This window comes from Ochlerotatus camptorhynchus, unplaced genomic scaffold (genome assembly GCF_037179485.1).
Source record: "Ochlerotatus camptorhynchus isolate MF236.1 unplaced genomic scaffold, CSIRO-AGI_Acam_v1.1 ptg000086l, whole genome shotgun sequence".
Classification (NCBI taxonomy): domain Eukaryota; kingdom Metazoa; phylum Arthropoda; class Insecta; order Diptera; family Culicidae; genus Ochlerotatus; species Ochlerotatus camptorhynchus.
The window spans coordinates 896193-917548 of NW_027040576.1; the positions used below are offsets into that span (position 1 = coordinate 896193).

Below are 21356 nucleotides of genomic sequence, written 5' to 3' on the forward strand. Positions count from 1 at the left end.
TCTACAAGTAATATCTAGTCTGCGTTTAATAAATATTACTTTTTGAAAAAAAATCTGAAGGCAGGCAATGAATCTCAGTGCATTATGAGGCATTTTGACCTTAAAGTTTATTCCACAGATCCAGATGACTTCTACGAAAAGCACTGAGAACTTTGTTTATTCTTTTTTAGCTTTCCCTAACAAAGACATCAATTGCATGCACCAAAACCAACAAACGGAATCGTGTCGCTCAATAATAGGGAAGCCGATGTCGGTCATGGAAGAAATTTTCTCTAGCCCAGACATCAACATCAAGATTATCGAAACTATCACTAAGCCATTCGACACTGGGTAGTGCATCATCGATCAGGGCCTTGGTGGAGGACAACTACGAAAGAAACTCACACAATGCTTGGCTTTTGGCGTCGTCACACAGCATAATATCGACCACATGCAAACATACATAGCTCTCGTAAGTTGTTCATCGAACACGCATTTAACGGTCAATTTAAATGTTTCTTAGTTGGTTGTGGTTAGAGTCGGTGTATAATGAGTCACGCCAAGAGTGAAGCCAAGTCTACCTATCGAACTGTCAAACCAGCTACCTATCGTGCAAAGTAAACAAACATTACGATGCTATGAAAGGTCCACGAAAGGTATTGCAATAAAATATAAAATATAATCGAAGAAATGATAATAAACACGCAGAGAACATTCAATTGTCATGGGATACGTTTGGTAATGATCGGTAATGAGAATTTCTACTATTTTTTTGTTAAGATAATTTGACAAAATCACTGATATAATGATTTTCTACAGCCGTTATTATTTTTTCTCGCTAGAAGTCATTTGAAGTTGCTGTAGAAGTCCTCTGTTGCCAAGTTAAAAGAAAGGGAATCTTTCGAAAACCGTGATGCGAGTTCAACTGTTTTTCTCTTGGCGTGACTCATTATACACCGACTCTAGTTGTGGTACGCATAGTAAATTCAAGAACAAATTTTCATTATTTCGTAAGTAACATTCGCACCGATCCGAGAAAAATAAAGTTTTGTTTTGATAACCGAAAAGTTATTCCTATTTCCAATTAAACACACATAATCTCATAGTGATTGCAATGTTTAACATACTTAGCCGGGTTTTAATCATACAAATGCAAATCGCTAGCTTTCATGCTAAAAAATACTGGTTTTTGAGTCAAAAGTTATTATACGTCGTTTGGTGGCCCCTATTGTTACTTAAGTCAAAGTGTATTTACCAGGATATTCGGGAGAATTATCAATTACGTCTCCTTACGTGCAGCCCATTCATCATTTTAGGACCACCGAAATCATCTTAGCAACAAACAGTTCGATTTATTCACTTTAATAATGAGAAAGCGAAACGATGAACGTACACTTTTCACGGGTTTCTCAGCGCTGTTACTTAAGGCAAACGGCATCTCCATAGAAATCGGGTGACTTAAGTAACATCGAAAACTATTTTGATCGGAAGGTGATTACGTCAAAAAGCAATTTGACTGGTAAATAAATTTAAAAATGTATATAGTGTAATAGCAGGAGCATCGATTGACACTGATAGCTCGACTTTGTTTACCTTTGTTACATTCGACGTAATGAAAATTTGCTCAACAGATGGCGGTAGTGTTTTAGCGACGATGTTTTACAGTGAGAAATATTCAAAGAGTTGTGTCTGTTTGTCTGTGGTTCGACGATGAAATCGTTATTTACTGCTTATTAGTTTGAAGCGTACTGCGAATGCGTCTAGTGTTGTGATTAAGGGAATCAACTGGAATTGATTTTATTGTTAAACAATTAATCTCGAAAAATTTGCGTTGACTTCGTTTCGGTTATTGTCAACGTTTTGGTGCTTTTATAACACCTTCCTCAGAGCTCGAAAATCGACAAATTAGTCTAGGTTTGTAAAACATGAAACAGCCAGTTCGGAAAGCGTTCGCTCCGGCAACTTCTGCTCTTGATTGATTTGAAGAATAAAAAAAATTGTCAATTGGTAAATTGGTAGTCCTACTGCGATTCTGTAACCATGTAAAAAGGTTTAGTGCGAAATCTCTCTCAACTTGACTTTGCAGCTCTTACACGAGCTTTCACCTGCTCTCAATTTAGTGTTCCACGAAGCACTTCCTCAGCTATTAATTGAGAAATTTCTATGTACACATTTGTATATTGTAAGACAAAAACAATGAAACTCTATGCCCAGGGAAGTAAAGAAAATGTATAATGAGAGAGAGAAGGATTAGTATTTTCCATTTAATTCCACTACTTTATTTGCTTATCCTTGACAGATACGCGTATTTCGTCTACAATGTGCAGACTTCTTCAGTGTCTTGTACTAATACTCGACTCTAACCTGTCCAACCTGAAAAATTGTATAGACATGCTCGGGAATCGAACCCGCCTCCTTTGGCTAGTTAAAATCATGCCTCAACCGACTAGGCTATCTGAGGCCCCCAAGTGTCGCTCATTAATTTGATTGATGTCAAGTTGCTACTAAATGGATCATGTATTTCCAAGATCCATTGAAAATGTTCTGAACGTTGGCATTTATATGCATACTGCGCCTACGATTGTAAACTGTTTTCTCCTAGTTTTTCCAGCAAAATTGCAATTCACTTGACCACCCTCTGAATATGATGAGCACCTAGTCGTTGTAATTCTAAACAACAAATCTCCGCCCATGTCATAGACCATCGGAAGCGAGGAAAAAAACCTCTTCTTTATGATTCCACTTATTTTACTTTCCCACACCGCAAATCGGTCCTGCTAAACAAAGCCTTCTTTCACGGTGTACTCCCCACCGCAACAAATCACTCTATTTCACGACTAATTGAGCGCGCCCACCGCGCGCCGTGTCAGTGAATGGCACTGGATGCCAGAGAGCCTTTGCGCCTCTGCTCCATTGCTTCCATTATGGCTAAAGAGCCAACTTCGTACATATTTTAGAAGGCAATCAATTGAAATTAATTTAGTCCACTGCTGGCAGTGGCAACGGCGGCGGCGGCGGCAACTTTGAGAGTGAAGAGTGAATTAGCAATTGCATTTACGGCGGTCGGACGGTCAGGGGACCGAACCTAACTCTGTATATTAAGTACATCATGCAAAGAGTGAACACAGAGCAGATGAACAACTGCTCTGACTGCTGCACCGACAAGATGATGATGATGATGATTGTTTATGCTAATTTGATGTGATCGTTTGTTTATCGCATATTGCTTACTACTTTAGTGCTCTTATATTTTTTCGCCTTATAGTGCCAGAGGAGTCTGAAGGCGAAAAGTGCACTCCGCGCCGGGCGATGATGATGAAGCAAGGATGTTGCACAGTGTACGACATAAATGACACCGTGTGCAGCACCCACGCACACACACGTGCAGATTAGCCTTCGACCGTGAACGATAGCTAGGGTGGCTTGAATTCACTATTTTGTTAATACTAGCAGCAAGCCGCGTGTACGTACACGACTTCAACGAATGAATTAAAATTAAACGATTGGACTTATTGGACATTTTCAACCAGCAGAGAGCAGTTTGATAATCTGCACGAGTAACAGCGGAAGACCGTACCGTTGTATTACATCAGGCCGTCATGCCAGCTATTGTGAAACGCTCGAGCCAAGGCTTCTAGAAGGTTTCAGGTTGGTCAAGTTGCACATTATGACGAAGCGGCCATTTTGACAGGTTTGTTCCGTTAGATGTTGCCTTCTAACTAGAATGGGTCTCGTTTCCAATGTACTCCAACAAAGTACTAGTCGATTTTGGTCTTTTTAAATACGCAGCCACGAGTTTTTCTACCTTCCTCCTCCCCGTACTGCTTTTGCCAACTATGCAACTAATATGACCTAGGGGTACGGACATTGCGTCGAACACCGCCATACAAGATTATTTAGAAACAGATTTGTTCCGTCCGAGAGTATCAGTTATTCAATTCATTTGGTGGACGGTCGATCGGCCCTTTCGAAACCCAAATCCTCGAGTCGAGGTCGAGTATGATGTTATTTTCGTCGACAGATGTTACAACTCGCCGGTTAACATTTTTTTTTTTTCAAAAAGCTCTGATTGGTCGTTAACTGATAGGAGGAAGGAACCATCTCAAGAATGATTTTAGCTGACTTCCAGCAGAAGGTGTTGTTGTGCATTAGTTCTAGATTGTCGCATCCTGATACCTACATGCTCATGCATGATTTAACATAGGCTAACAGTTCGTCAGCTGAAATATCCGATTCCTCGGTACAGTTGTTGGGAATCTGATTAAGGTTGGTTGCATTTTCAGCAACCACTGCATCGTATGGATTTGTAGTGTTTATCCGAAGCTGACGATGTTTAGACTAGCCGAACTGGCCCTAGCTCTTCTATAATGATCCTCTTTCCTCTTTATGTATTCTTCGTGAATAATTACATCCCGGTGAAAAAGCTACAAATGATACACTGAAAACAATTGTGCATTATTAGACTGAGATTAATCATACATGAACAGACGAAACCGGCACAAGCGGCCTTCTTGCGTGGACTGGACGGACGATGATTGTTGGAGTTGTGGTGAGCGACCTTACCTTACCGTTGCATTGCTTCATCGTTCCTAGAAGTTTTCCGTAAAGCTTCTTGAATTGTTCATACATCTAGATAGAACTGGAATTAGGGCGTAACAGCTTTTGTAAACAATGACTTCTATTGATGATTTCTAAGAATTCAAGGCACGTCCACGCAGACCATCCTAGCCATCGGATAGGGGAAGTCTTTCCCTATTCCCGATGAGGGAGTTGGTTTGCGTGCCTACGCCTTTGTCGAAGTTATGAGGTATCATTCCATCGAAGCAGCGTCAGAAAATCATTTAAGATTTTATACACTTATAACTTGGCCATTTGCGGATGGATTTGCATTATTAATATACCATTTGAATCAGATTTTATGTATGATTTATTTGAAATTTAAATTACAACTGTTTATCAAAAGTACACTATTAAAAAATTATTAAATTTGACTGAATGATAGCAGATTCCTAACACTGACGTCAAGTCTAGATATCAAAACACTAATACTAACATAATTTCAACCAGTGAACATATGTTAAATGCATAAAATGTGCATGTCTTGTCAAGTGAGTGGAGCCTCTTGCTTAAAAATGCAATGCACTGGATGTTTTTGCTTATTCTTTCTTGGACTGTTGATGCGGTAGCAAAATGATAGAAGCTTCTTCTAGATAAAACCTTCTTTCTCTTGAAGGTCCGTATAGAAGCTTCTTTCTGGAAACTCCTGTTAAAAGCTTCTTCAAGAAACTTTTTTCTTGGATTTTCTTCCAGCAGCTTATTTCTGATAATTTCTTCTACAAAGATTAGAAGCTTAGTTGTAGAAACATCTTTCTAGACGCTACTTTCTTTAAAACTTCTTCGCTCTGGAATCTACTACAAATTACCGAAGTCCCATAACTGTCAAAAAATACCATTTTAGTCGCTAAAATAATTGCTGTCTTTTTCAGTATTTTATTTGTTTACATTTTTTGCTGAGTTTTTCAGTACTTTTATTTCAGTATTTTGATAAAAAATATTATAAATGATAATAAATAAAATAAATGGAATGTTTAACGATATTATTTGGGAATTCACGTTAGCATGTTTAGAGGCGGAGTGATGCAGTTGAAACTCATACTAGACGTGAGCTAGTCCAGTTGAGCGGTCAGAACTTCCTTGTAGTTCGGCCAGCTGATTGCATTCCGGGAGTGTCAGATTGCGTGCATAAGTCTGGAGCTCTACCGCAGGCAATTCAAAGTTTTTGCTTCAAAGCCAATACAACACCTGCAAGTCAATACAGGAGTACAGAAACTGTCCAATTCCGTGAATGTTTCCGCACTCCTACGATGGAAGTCACTTCACTGATTTTCACAAACGTTTGCAGTTTTCACACACAAAATTCCGCGTGAAGTGAAACGGAGGAGATTGACGTAAAATAATTCAATTTACTGGTGTGATCAGTAATTTTGGAATTTCATTTGATGACTATTTCAGTCAAATAATCAGTACTGAAAACTCGGTGTTCTATTTTACTGAGTTTTGATTATTCACCGTAAAGCTGTTAATTTATCGTACATTCAGTAATTTCTATTACCGTTTTCAGTAGTTTGTTGCAAAAAATACCGAACATCAGTAGTTGTATTTAAAATAACTGAATGTTCGGTAGTTTTTATGATTCACACTTTAAAAACTGTAATAAATATTACCGAACAGGGAAACCGTGATTAAGTGTGTACACATAGAATTCAGATCACCGAAGGCGGTAGCTGAAAAAGTTGGTAACATTTAAAATGACCGTTACACGTACGACATCAATAAAATCGACGAATTTTATTCATTATCATTAAATGGTATTAACTGAACAATGTCAGTACTAATTTGGAATAAATTATCCTATTTTTGATTTTTTAACTTTTTCCAAACAGTATCGTAGTTAAAAAATTAACGAACAACGAAGGCCTGGATTACTGTGTACACACTAAGATTCTGTTTTCGTGGTCGGTAAATTTTCACTGAATTCAGAACAGCTTAACGGTAAAACTTTGACCTTCATTTTAAGGTCCATTGAATTAAAAAAGAATTTCAAAACATGTTCAACCTTGTATAAATGATTAAATCTTGTCATTTTAGTGGAGATTTAGTTTCAAAGTAGCTCAAAAATTAATTGCATAAATTCTACCGAACAGTTGAGCTGTTCAGATTTCGGTAAAAATTACCGAAGTCGGCGATAATTTCTAAGTGTGTAGAAGCTTCTTTTTTGAAGCTCCATCTAGAAGCTTCTTTCTGTAAGCTTTTCCAATAAGCTCTTTCTGACATCTTCTAGAAACTTTTTTTCAGAAAGCGTCTTCTTCTTTCTATGAGCTTCATTCTGAAAACTTCTTTTAGTCTCTACTTTTTAGAAGATAATTCTAGAAACTTAATTTAGAAACTTCGTTCTGGCAGCCTTTTCTATAAGCTTCTTCTGAAAGATTATTTTTGAAAGAATATTCTTTTAGAAGCTTTAAGAAAACACGAGTAGGGTATACAACATTAACAAATACGCACTAATATAGCGTTTTTTTCAAATGCAGACGATCAAATTCCAAATGTGAGTGCAAGAGCATATGCGTGGAGCCTCATACGGATACGGACTCACACATTTTTCATTAAATTTACGAATTCATTGAAACCTCCGTAATCCAATGTTTAGACCACTGTTGTGTTCCTAGATACAGCACCCTTATTTTATTTTTATTTTTATTCAAAAGCACGCGATTTTTTCAGTGATCATTGTGCGTGATTTTTCTTTTGGAAGTTCCTAGGACTAACGATAGAAATTCCTTGAACTTATCCTAGAAATTTCTTTTTTTTTTTTTTGTAGTGATCCAGTGGCAGCAACTTGCTAAAACTCTACACTGGACCCCTTTTATTGATAAATTTTGCTTCTATGAGCCTCTATTTTAAATCAACACACAGACGTTCCTAGGCTATGGTGCCCATTTGGTCACTGTTGTTTTTGTGCTGATCCAAATAGTTTTGATAATATAATTGCGCATTCTTTTTTTTCTTTTTTAATGTTGATTTTGTCCCAGTCTTGTCTTCTGTCGTCACTTATTTTGTCATTTTGTCTTGTGTATTAACCCCCACTTGTCTTGTTTATTGTGTCAACTTGTGTCTATTGTCCTTCCCCATCTGTTACTCTGTCATGACTAATTTCATTGATATATAAAAATAGTAATATCAATTACAGGATAATATGGTTATTTCTCGATTACTTTTTCAAAGGGAAGCACCAGCTCCTGCAAACAATGCATCCGATCGTCGATCCGGCGCAACCGGTAGCCCGCACACGCTTATCAACACCACCAGCAGGTAGAGGAAAATTTCCCCTATCTGATGATAGTGCCAGCCCGCGTGGGCGAGCCACCAGTTAAGCCAAATCGACGACCAAACGCACCGCCTACAAAAGCCGATACGCTCCCTTGAAAAAGTTATCGAGATTTCTACTAATTAATGAATTATTGACAATTACCTCTCATGATCCTTGGCTCTGATTTTAACTTACCACTTTTTGATTATTTATCAAATACCTCTCCCAGAATATATAACTCCCCGATGCTTTGTTGGTTTCTGGTCTCATTTGGATTGGTCCTGAATTTGTTTGACATCCTGTTCGAAGTAATTCTTTGAGTTCCAGCTTGTACGTGTCTCACGTCATATGATTCGCCATTCATAAAGATAGTGGGTTAAAAGGGAGTAAAACATACATAAAGGTAGATTAGTATTAGTTGTACTTGATCCAAACAATAGAAAGAAGCATAGATGACTTAGTAGAAAAATAAAACTAATAAATAGCTAAAAGTGCAATGGATAAGTGTTAGTTCCGGGATCATTTTAGTGTTAGTAGTTATGTTAGTTTTGATCCGTATTCAGCCCTGCTGGCCCCTCAAGCACTATTTGCAGCAATTGTGATAAGATTATGCGACACTGCTACTACTACTATGTTAGATGTATGACTTGTCAATTTTCGCAACGCAATGTCTTTCAATAAATCACTCAATCAATTTGATGTTTGAAAATTTGCTCAAAAGGGCTTTGTTGACACATCATACCTTACCGAAAACTAAAGCACAACAATCCTAATTCTTATTTCAAACCTATCAACATATTTAACACATCTTTCCTAAAATTTCACTTGTTCGTAAGCGCCTGGTTGAAGATATGACTTTCGCTATTGACATTGTCTGTAATTAACAAATACACTAAATAGGAAGATTTATTATACAACTTCATAGGCTAGTCGCCTCCCTAAGCGGACCCCCCGCGTCCTATCTCTTATGTTAATTAACTTTCTGAATTCTATAATTGAAGTTTATTTAATAAATAACTGAAATCTCTAATCTACCTACATAACCCATGCTTTTAAATTACAATTTAACGTGTTTCAAGTACTTCTGGCTTTTACATATCTTATCTTATATCTTTGTTCGTCCCAGATGACACCTTCAAGTGACTAAAATGCTTCACTTTGAAGTTAGTTTCCAAGCTAATTTTAAATTGTATATTGTATAGGGTAAATGTTCCAACTACGCTCTCACGTTTCCACTATGTGGCCCCACAAAAATACATATGGGTATGTCACAATAGAAGCACACCGCAGTGGAAATCCCGAGCCATAGTTCAAACACTTATCCCAAATCAAAATGAAGCACATATAAGATTAGTTACAATACCATGTACAAAAATGATGTTTAACATTGTTTTCTGAGTAATACTTCAATGAAAACAACAATGAAAGCTTGTCACGCAAATAGAAGGAGCACTGTTGGGCACTTTCTGAAATATTTCAATAGTATAATTCCCTTGCAAACCCAAATAAATCTATCTGCGTAAAAAATAAATAAAATAAGAGTGATTTGCGGCAAAACCCGCCAGTATCACACCCAACGTCAGTGCCTATACGTAAGCGTACTACGACGCGGCTCTCAATAAAAGGAGTAACAAGTGTGATACTATCACTGCTAGACTAGATCTTTGGTTCTCTCATGCAGCGGTTTATCAGAGAAGGGAAGCTTAGTAATCCCCATCGCCTGCCCATGCCGCCATTCTATCGCGGCATGAGCCAGCAACGCCGACCATAAACCTACCGTCTCCAACACTCCACTATAAAGCATGAAATTAAGCCCGCCCACCAACAGCAAGGTGCAAAAACTAGCCAAGGGGAGGGAACTTATCCTAGAAATTTCTAAAACTTTTTCTGAAAGTTTGACTCTTACAAGTTCCTTAAAACTCGCCTGTATGTTCCTTGAAATATGCCAGAAAGTTCCTCGAACTGCTCTTACTAGTTTCTTGAAATAGCTCCTTGAACTTATCTAACAAGTTAAGGAACTTGTCTTGATGAATGTGAGCGTCTTAGAGGAATACCCGTATAAAGAGAGAGAGAGAGAAGGATTAGTAATTTCCATTTAATTCCACTACCTTATTTGCTTATACTTGACAGATACGCGTATTTCGTCTACAATGTGCAGACTTCTTCAGTGTCTTGTACTAATACTCGACTGTATACTGACTTACTGAATAGTCGAGTATTAGTACACTGAAGAGTCTGCACATTGTAGCCGAAATACACGCATCTGTCAAGGATAAGCAAATAATAGTGGAATTAAATGGAAATTACTAAAGTTCCTTAAACTTCTCTTACAAGTTCCTTGAACATCTCCAGCAAGTCCCTTGAATTTTTCCTGTAAATTCCTTCAAATTCTCCTGTAAGTTCATTGATTTTTTCCTAGAAGTTCCTCGAAATTTTGCTGTGAATTAGATGAACTTCTCTTGTAAGTTCCTTAAACTTTGCCAATTAAGTTTCTTGAACTTCTCCAGCAAGTTCCTCAAACTTCTTGTTCAAGTCCCTCGAACTTTTCTTGAAAATTCCTTGAACTTCTTCTGTTATGTTTTTAAACTTTTTTGTTAGTTCCTTGGAATCTTCCAGGAAGTTCCACAAATTTCTCCTGGAAATTTCTTGAACTTCTTATGCAAGTTTCTTAAACTTATTCCGTAAATTCCTTGCAATTATTCTGTAAGTTCCTCGAGTAATTTAATTGAAATTCTGCTAAGAGTTTCATTAACTTCTCTTGAAGGTTTCACGACCTTTTTTGTGAACAATTCGTTTATTTGTTAGGCTCAAAAGTCGTTAAGCAGAACGGAGCCGAGGTCTATCAAAATACAATAAACCATAGCCAAAATACATTTTTTTTTTTCAATTTGCTCTAAATATATGGCATCAATCCTCTTCTTGCTCTTCTCGATCAATGCACACCGTTCTTCAGGATCGTCGATATGAGTCATTTGCGTTCATTTTTTGTTTGTTTCATTATTTGTGGTGTCCGAGTCGACTGATCGCTGGCGTTTCATTTCGCTTTTGTTGTTTTGCTGTTGGTCTGCAATTGGTATCGATTTCGGGAGAGAGGGCCACTGCTTACTGTTGACTGCGTTTGTTGGGAGTTTGTTGATGTTGCTAGTTGCTGCAGCCACCTTGGAACAACGTTGCTTTGGGTGAGATTTGCGCTCACAATTGCGACATGTTTTCAGTTGGTTTGGGTATGATACCAGTGTAATTTCCCCGTCCACAGGATGGGAAGAATTTGTTTCATTTTCAAAACACGCACTCCATTGCTGAAGCCTGGAAAATAACTCTTCCAAACCTCACTGCGAATTGCATATGGCGCATAAAGGGTGATACGGTCAAAATTTGGTCAATATCAACTTGACGTATTTCTTTCAATTTTGCATTTAAAAAACCTGAACACCCCTCATTTTGAAGGTGTGTGTGTGTAGAATGTTGCTCCTATTTTGATTTTGGAATTCACTCTTCAGTTGTCAAAATGCCGTCCAAGCAAGAAGAGCAGCGTATCAAAATTTTGCTCGCGCATCGCGAAAATCCGAGCTACTCGCACGCAAAGTTGGCAAAATCGCTAAAAGTTGCCAAATCAACCGTTACAAATGTAATTAAAGTGTTTGGGGAACGTTTGTCGACAGCCAGGAAGTCTGGATCGGGGGGAAATCGAAAACCGGAAGCCGCTGAGACGACAAAGAGAGTTGCCGGTAGTTTCAAGCGAAACCCTAACCTCTCTCTCCGAGATGCCGCAAATAAGCTGGGTGTATCGTCTACAACCGTGCATCGAGCCAAAAAACGAGCCGGACTATCGACTTACAAGAAGGTAGTGACTCCAAATCGCGATGATAAACAAAATACGACGGCCAAAGCGCGATCCCGGAGGCTGTACACGACGATGCTGACGAAGTTTGACTGCGTGGTAATGGACGACGAAACCTACGTCAAAGCCGACTACAAGCAGCTTCCGGGACAGGAGTTTTATACGGCAAAAGGAAGGGGAAAGGTAGCAGATGTTTTCAAGCACATGAAACTGTCAAAGTTCGCAAAGAAATATCTGGTTTGGCAAGCCATCTGTACCTGTGGCTTGAAAAGCAGCATTTTCATAGCTTCCGGGACTGTCAACCAAGAAATTTACGTGAAAGAGTGTTTGAATAAACGTCTGCTGCCTTTCCTGAAGAAACACGGTTGTTCCGTACTGTTTTGGCCGGATTTGGCATCTTGCCATTACGGTAAAAAGGCCATGGAGTGGTACGCCGCCAACAACGTGCAGGTGGTTCCCAAGGACAAGAACCCTCCCAACACGCCAGAGCTCCGCCCAATTGAGAAATACCCAACGAACAATTTTAGCTGCAGCTTAGCTTATACAGGCAAAAATTAGCTGCATAAGGCAAATTTTGGCTGTATAAGCTAATCTGCAGCTAAAATTGTTTGTTGGGTACTGGGCTATTGTCAAGCGGAACGTAAAGAAGACCAAAAAAAACTGCTAAGGGCGAGCAGCAGTTCAAGGCAAACTGGCTTTCTGCGGCGAAGAAGGTGGACAAGGTGGCTGTACAAAATCTGATGGCAGGGGTCAAGCGTAAGGCCCGGCAATTCGGATTTGGAAAAGCGGAAGCCTAACTGAATATTTTTCCTGAATTTTATACTAATTGAACTTGAAAAAGAAGTTTAATTTGATTTTTTAAATAAACGATTTCACCGATTTACACGCGTTTTCCCTTGACCAAATTTTGACCGTATCACCCTTTATGGTCGACATTCATATGACATTCTTCATGCCATCTGGGAGATCATGCAAACGTACGTCGACAGCACTGCTTTCGACATAAATTGGAATCGAGATCTTTTTTCCCTTATAGTCCATGAAATGCTTCAGATGATTCTTCTTGCTACTTCGTTGCTTTGCATATCCAGGTACACAACGTTTTTCACATTGTGTGACTGGATACATTTCACCTGTAACATATCAAGTGGCAGTTAATTTTCTAGAAATCGTTTGATTTCCTAAATACACGGCAGCTTAAGTAGAATAGATGTATCCAAAACGACACAGTTATCTCGCTATAGCCATGGGCAACAAAACTCACGCGCATCACACAAAAGTAATCCGAGAATGGTATTATACGTCTGATCGGTTAAGAAAATGGATAGCAACTGTCAATTTCATGAACTTCTGTTGCCTTGAATTTCTCCTGTAAGTTCCATAAACTTCGCCTGTATGTTTTGGGGATGACCGCTTTGGTTAAAATCCCTTACAAAAACAAATCACTTGTAAGTTCCTTGAGCTTCTCTTGGAAGTTCTTTGATCTTATTCTGCAAGTTTCTCGACCTGCTCTCGCAGGTTCCTTGAACTTATTGTACAAATTAATGTACCTTTCTTGTAAGTACTGAAAATTTTCCAAAGAACTTCTTTTGTAAGTTCTTTCAAGTACTTCTAGAAGTTTCACATACTTCTCCAGTAATTTCCTTGAACGACTCTTGGAAGTTCCTTGAGATTCTCTTGCATATTTTTTGGGCTTCTGCTGCAAATTTATTAAAATTCTCCTGTAAGTTTTTTTTTAGATTATCTTGGAAGTACATTGAACTTCTACAAGTTCCTTGAACTTCTTCTGTAAATTACCTAAACTTCTTTTGTAAGTTCATTGAAATTTTTCTGTAAGTTCCCTGGAAATTTCTTGAACTTCTGCAAACTTCTTAAACTTTGCCTGAAAATTCCTTGCACTTCTAATGCAAGTTCCTTGATTTTCTACTGCAAGTTCGACGCAAAATCCTTCAGTTTATTTTATAAATTAGTTAAAACGCTTCTGTAAATTATCCTGGAAGTTCCTTGAACTTCTCCTGTAAGTTCTTTGAACTTGTAGGTCCATTGAAATTTTCCTGGAAGTTTCACGAACTTCTCCTGCAAGTTCCTTGAACTTCTTCTGTAACTTACGTAAACTTCTTTTGTAAGTTCCTTGAAATATTCCTGCAAGATCCACAAACTTCTCCTGGAAGTTTCTTGAACTTCATCAGCAAACTTCGTAAACTTTGCCTGAAAGTTACTTGAAAATTATATGCAGGTTGCTTGAACTTCTTCTGTAAATTCCTCAAACTTATTTTGTAAGTTCCTTGAAATGTTCCTCGAACTTCTCCTGGAAGTTTCTTGAACTTTTTCTACAAGCTTCTTAAAATTTTCCTGAAATCTCATTGAAATTTGCATGCAGGTTACTTGAACGTATCCTGTATGTTCCGAGGGGGGAGACACATCTAAATCTCATTTCATCGAAAAATCTTCTTTCATTTCTCGCATCTACTTGCTTCGCGCATCATATTTTTGCAGGAAATCTTCTTCCTATCTACTCAGCATGGCGCATCTAGCAACAGCAAAACACAAACATTCCAGCAGTAGTTAGAATCGTCCCACTCTGTAAGGTCCTTGAAGTTTGCCTGGAAGTTCTTTGAACCTCTTTTGTAAGTTCTTTAAACTTCGCCTGTGTTCCATGAAATTTGTCTGGAAGTTCTTCCGCAAGCTCCTTTATGTTCTTTTACCTATCCTGCAAGTTCCTTAAACGTCTCCAAGAAGTTCCTTGAACTTTTTTTGAAAGTGCCTTCATTTTCTCTTGCATGTTCCATGAACTTCTCCTAGATGTTCCTGGAATTACTCAATGTTTTGTTGGGTTTAATGGTTCGGGTTTGATGGCAAAGATTGCGACTGTTTTCCGTTTTGTGCTAAAGGATTTGAATGCGATAGTTGCGATAATGCGATAGGATCTAGCTGACTCATTACAGCTAAAATGCTTCTTTTGGAGAAGAGGAGGTAAAGTTTGTGTATGGTACATAAACCTGTCAATTTCGCTTCCAGTGTGTCACAATTAGCGAATAACTATAACGAAAATTACTCACTCATCGCGATTACTCATTACAACTAAAAAAGCAAATTGTGACCCTCTAAAAGCAACATTTTAGCTGTAATGAGCATTTCCAAGCCTGCTTCTGATGAAAGTGACTTTCGCTTGAAGACAGCCTGGGATTACGTACTGGAACAGGAATCTGCATTCGCTGGAATTTGGTACACAAAAATTTGTTGCAGAACTACTATTTGCGTGACACACAGAACGCCTCGATGTCCGTTAATCGTACCGACCAGGAACGTGATTAAATTTGGATACGATCGGATCTTCCTTCGAGTTGTGACGAGTCTCCCACTGCATCCAGATATAGTAGAATGGTAGGTACTCCACCTGACCGTCATCTCATAGACAGTCTCGAATTCGCTTATCAAGTGGATCAAACCATCGTTTTTTTTCTCAAGGTCAAGGTCCTTCAACGGCGAAAAGCTACGCTGCTGAGCCTTCACGATCAGCTTCTTGTTTCCGTACTCTTTGTAGAGGTTAGCTCCTTGTGGTCGTGAATCAAACTACAAAACTCGTGTTCTTGCCTCCAAACGCAGGACGACGAATCTTTGACAGCTTCACCGCCGGAAATAACGCGTTGAATTGACCACATAGTAGTTGTCAATTTCCCGTAGACGGCGAAGCGGATTTCAGAGGAGCTTCTTTCTTCGGCAAGTTTAGAACTTTCTTGAACATCTCTTAACAATTATCTGAACTTCTGCTATAAGTTCCCAGAACTTCTCTATCCGACAGTCTTCGCATCATAATCTGAAAGTAAACCCCCCGCATCGATTTCCGAAATTCCCCAAACCCAACCCCTTCAAATACAACAAAAAGTCATCGAAACTTCGGTTTGTTCTATAAATTTACCTTTGTTAGTCCTTAACTTGTTTGCTGAGTAAACTTTTAAGATCCTTAAGCTTCAACTGAATCGACGCCTAAAAGCCCTTCGAACATCTCCTGGCAAAATATTGCCCATGATTAGAACAATCTTCAACTGGCAAAATTTGCCGGTTCCTACCAGTGACACGTAAAACCAGCTTGCTGTACCTAGACTGATAAGAATTAGATACTGATAGCTAAAATTAGTCTCAGTTATCTTACTGACATAGCTATAAAGTCGCATATAGTCGGTTCGGTGGCATTGTCCACAGTTTAATACGGTTATAAATTATGCATGAAGGTCACTTAAATTGTAACACTCGTAACAAAATTTTCCATATTCATACAATTAATCTAGGGGGCAGTTTCAAAGCATTTCATTTTCAAATTCTGCTCAAGGACTGACTTTGATGCACTAAAAGATAAAAAAAAAACACTTCTTTAGGCCCACCCTAGTTCCGTGCCAAAAAAAGGTACACAAAACCCATACGCACACAGCAAACGGAAGGACGAACACGAGAAGGTCGGACGGATCTACAAATAATTTTCCTCTTATTTTGACAGCGACTGCCACTTTTCCCATTGTGCTGGGAGGGGACGATGTCACTGGTGTTTTCGGTGGTAATCGGTGCCAAACTCAAACCTCAATCCGGAAACCAGCAACCAATGGAGAAAAAAAAGGACTCCGGTGAGGTCACAGCCAAATCCCACTGACTGATTCTCGCGGTGAAATTGAATGTTTTTTCAACACCTTCCGGCGATGGCCGATTATGCTCACCTTGCTGCACTGGATTCATTCCCGTTCCGCCTTTCTCATAATCCTGCTGGTGAAATCCCTTTTTCTCGTCGGAACTGCTTCCACAACGAAGAATAGCATTTATGATATATACTGCTAATAATAATCTCAAAAACCACTGAAATAATATTCTCTCACAATTATTAACATTTTGTGTGCGCTTTCTCGCACTATTTTCTTCTTCGCTTTTCTGCCTTTGATCTTCTCCTCCTCGGCTGGTTTGGTGCCTCTTTTTTCGCTTCTTTTCTTCTTCCTGCTTCCAACTTCCAAACCGCGGCCACTAGCCTTCGGCTGCCGCTGCTGCTGTTGGGAATATTCGGAACAAGAAAACGCTCACGGATTTTCTGCATACACAGACCACAACACCACACACACTCAGCGGACAACGCACTTCCGGCTCGATTTTCACGCCCGCCCGCACTCGCACCCGGACGTCCGGTGGTCGAATCGATCCGCGACACCCAGAACCCGATCCGGAACCGTTTTCCGGATTGAAATCGTACCGTTTTTACGCAACAATACGCGCGACAAGCACTCGCGTTTCGACCACGGCTCCGCAAAAGTTGGCCATTTTGAAAAATTTTCCTCTCTTGCGCTCTGCTCTGCTGCTGCTGCTACTTCGCTTCTTCGCACACATATCGGTTGGATATCGTCACAAGCTCATGCTGCTTCTTTTCTGCTGCTATACCTAATACAAGCACCGTTCGTTTCATCGCAGTCAGCGGGCGGCCGACGAGCGTTTTCGTGTGTTTACTTACCAACACAAACGCGGGCGGTTTTCAAGTGCGGCAGCGTGAGGGAGAACGGAAGCAAAACAGGGCCCTTGGATGATGTAGGAGCGAGTGAGAAAGGTGGAAGAGGTGGTTTATGGATCGGACGCGGTATGAACGATCGGCGCTAGTGAGCGGCACGTTTAGACGAGACATGAACCATTCTTCGAAAGAAATTGCTGAGGGGTCCGTTTCGGAGTGTACAATTCTCGATTATGTTTCAAAAGGTCCTATCTGCTTTGATCGGTTCTCTTAATCGACTTTCTCTTTTGATAACCACGGCTATACAAAAAGATTTCGAGGTATTTTTGCAACATAGTTTCAAAAAGGAGATTCTCATCTAGCATCCAGAACATCAAATATAAAAGGGAATGTATTGCAGCTGAGTGAGTTATTAACGAAAGAGAAAGTCGATGAAAAGGATCGATCATATCAGGTAGGGCCTTTTGAATCGCTTGTCTAGAATTATTGAACGAATCCGAATAGAGAACGACGGGGCGGCATGCGTTTTTTAGTGTCTTTAATGAACATTCAGACATAACCCGGTAAAAATATCCTATACGAATGAAAACGACCCAAATTTGAGTTTTGTTGACTCATAATCGCAGAAAGTGCAGCTCAGAGACGCGTAAATTTGCCTCATGCTTTCCTGTGGAAAACCTCAAAAATCTACCGGTAAATGGGGAATACTGACGAAAATTTTACTCAGTCTAGGAATATAACCAATAGAGTGAATCCAGTCTTTATTTTTCTCATGCTCAGGATTTTATTCCAAGACAAACCTGGAAAAACATGAGGCAAATTTACTCATCGCTGAGTTCCTGCATTTTATGTGATCTATGAGGGATTTTCCAGGATTGTCCAGGAAAAACTTCTCGAATATGAGAAAAATAAAGCCTGGATTCTCTCAGTCTATTGGTACTACTCCTAGGCTGCGTAAAATTTTCGTCAATTTTCCTCATTTTCCTGTAGATTTTTGAGGTTTTACACAGCATGGAACCGAAAAATTACCCAAAATTAAGTTTTCACTCGTCTCCCATGTTCCGTTCAATAAGCTAATTTACAGTAAACCGCTTATAGTAGTTTACATTTGACTACGACAAAAATAATTACTTACTCGTGAGTATTTTCTACATAAAATTAAGTTCAATTGACTCAAATTTGAGAATATCTCATATACTCACTAGTAGCAACCGGTGGAAACTAACGACTTTAAATTGGCTCACTACTTGACTAGCCTATTGGTCGCAAGCAAATCGATTAACGTACCCCATTCTAGTCGAAATTCTAGTACTACACTATGTTTGTTTTGATTCGCTATGAAAGTTTGACAGATCAAATGGGAGGTTCGTGGATTTTCCTATGTTTCGAGGGGTGCATCGATTAGCTTGGGACCGAAGAGAGTACCAGAGCTGAGCCAAAAAGTTGAGCACGTTTCTTCGGGACCTTCTATTCTTAGAGTTACCTCTATGCTTAAACTATGTTCAAATTAGAAACCATCACTCATAGATGTTAAACAAAGCATTCTTATTTTGTTTTTCAAGAAACAAATGTAGTATATTAACCTACAAATCAGCGTTGGCAGATATACCGATTTATCGGTATTTATAGCGATTTCCGAACTTGATACCGATATACGATAAATAAGGTTCATCAGAATACCGATTTTTGAGATTGTATGCAGATTTGCCATAATTGCCTGCCCTCGCTAAAATGTCAGAGAAAACTATATTATAAATTTCCTTGCATTTTTTAATTACCCAGGAATCCTCTGTTTCTCGATTCCTGGGTGGCTAAAAACGGCGTAATTCGGAATCGCGAAATACTTTCATCCAGTGATCAAATAGGTCCATCAGAATGATCATTTTTCAACTTCCTGAACTTTCCTTAATCTTCTTTTGGAATTTTGTTGTTTTTCCCTACCCCGTAACTTATTTTTCGATTCCTTCCAGAAATTCATTTCGATTTCGCTTCTTCTAGCTTCGCTCGAATGGATCTACCGTCTTCTCCCGCCAGTTTTTTTAAACTTCTTCCAGAATATTCTGCTAACTATCCTTAGAAGTTTCTACCGATTTACACCGGAAAATTCATTCGACATCCTCCAGAAATCTATTTCTCCCTGATTTTTTCCCCAACTTTTCGAAGAAGTTTCTTTCCTGTAAACCCTCTGGCATCCACCAGTAGAAGCTTCCGATTTTCTCCAGAAGTTTCCTTCAAACTACCTTAGGAAGTTTCTTCCAGCGTCTACAGGAATTTCTTGCATCTCCAGGAAGTTACTTTAAACTTCTACCGGAAGTATCCATCGAATTCTCCCAGATTTTTCTTTTATTTTTTCCTGCTTTTCCTCTGGAAGTTTATCGATTGGAAGGTTTTACGGAGCCTTTTCTGGTTCCCCTGGCAGTGGCTACTCCTGAATTTTTCTTCAGATTTCCGGAACCTTTCTGGCTTACTCTTGATGCGTCATCCGATTGTTTTACTAAAGTTTTTTTTTTTCTCCAGACGTTGCTCAATATTTTTCATGCAAGTTCCCCGGACATTTTTCCAACTTAGAATCCACTAGGGAAAAATCTGAAGGTAGTCCGCAAAACTCCAGCCATTTTTTTTTTCGAAGTTCAGCGATTTTCGGAAACCGAAAAAAAAAACTCACATTGTTACACTTCGTTGCACTTCCACGACCGCAGCTAGGGCAAAACTTGGCAAAAATAGTTCACTAGTTCACTGAGAATTAAAACAACGTAAACAAACAAACTCGTAGCGTAGAGAAAGATAAAGTCATGCACATAGCTGGAACATTTTGCTCCGCGGCAAGTGTTGCCAGCTTTTGTAAACAAAACAAATCACGTTGCCAAATCGTGTGATAATTTTTTATGCGAATCTCTGTATATAGAGTTACTAGTAAATACCGATAAATACCGATTTATTTAAACTTTTGATACTGATAAGCTTGAAAACAATCTGACAACAATTTTCTATAGCAAACATTTGCAGGGCAGTTACAAGATTTTCTAAATTTAATCCGCAAAATCCACGATTCCTCAAAAAAAAAATCCACGACTTCAAATACTAATTCGCGACAATTAAAAAAACTGTTTTCATTGCTTAAAAATTACATTTTTGTTACTACTATAGGGTGATTTAAATTGGCTCAGAGAGTACCAGAGCTGAGCCACAAGTTGAGCACGTTTCTTCGGAACCTTCTGGTCTTAGAGTTATCGCTATGGTACTGAGGCGTCGTGTTTGCGGATCATGGGTAACAGACGAATCGATGCACTTTTCTTGCGAGTGAAAGCTTGCACGATTTTCCGGTCCAGATTTCGATCAACAGGGTTCGGTTTACGTTCAGATATTCGCTTGTCATGGAAAGTTGCTTGATCACCATACTTCCGAATCGCGTTTCGAACGCCTCCGATGCTTACACCTTCCAATTTCGCTAATTGACTCAGAGTGTTGGGGATAGTACACCATTTGTGCACGATCTGTTTGCGCTTTTCTGGAGAAATGTAAAGAACCGACACTTGCGATACACGAAACTGTTGGTCGAAATGTAAACAATGATTCAGCGTTATAATCAGCTGTTTAACCGTCATCTGCAACAAGCAGGGGTGTTCCAAAGTCGTGCTTAGACATTCTGGGACACACATACATGGCATTTCAAGCTTATTGCTTATAGCATATTAGCTTTTTACCTGCTCTCAACTTAGTGATACTTGAAGCACTAGCACATTTTAATTGAGAGCTTTCTATGCCATCTTATGGCCAAGGAAGTCCAACCCAAAAAACTAATAGACCGGACGGGAATTGAACCATAGAGGTAACTCTAAGACTAGTACACAGAAAAAAAAGTTGTTGAATATTACATCCAAACTGCTGCAACCAGGTCAATCCATCGGTTGTGTAATATAACGTTGCACGATGTACATCGATTTTGCGAACAAAATTACATCCATTGATGTAATATTGTATCTGCTTTTTGCTATCACATCATTATTTCATACATCAGCTTGAATTACATTGATCGATATTACATTTTTTTTTTGCTGTGTAGGTCCCGAAGAAACGTGCTCAACTTTTTGGCTCAGCTCTGGTACTCTCTTCGGTCCCAAGCTAATCGATTCACCCCTCGAAACATAGGAAAATCCACTAACCCTTCATTTTATCTGTCAAATTTTCAT

General features: G+C 39.1%; 1 protein-coding gene across 7 annotated transcripts in view; it reads right to left on the bottom strand.

The window, feature by feature from the left end:
- LOC135698449 (arginine-glutamic acid dipeptide repeats protein-like) overlaps nucleotides 1-17054 on the bottom strand; it is a 160331-nt gene extending 143277 nt beyond the window's left edge. For 5 of the 7 annotated variants that reach the window (XM_065218427.1, XM_065218431.1, XM_065218430.1 and 2 more), the window contains exon 1: nucleotides 16397-17054. The gene's annotated coding sequence lies outside the window, so the exon portion shown is untranslated. The remainder of the gene's footprint in view (nucleotides 1-16396) is intronic. The other 2 variants (XM_065218433.1, XM_065218432.1) reach the window with 1 other exon arrangement.
- Between the last annotated feature and the right edge of the window lie 4302 nt (nucleotides 17055-21356).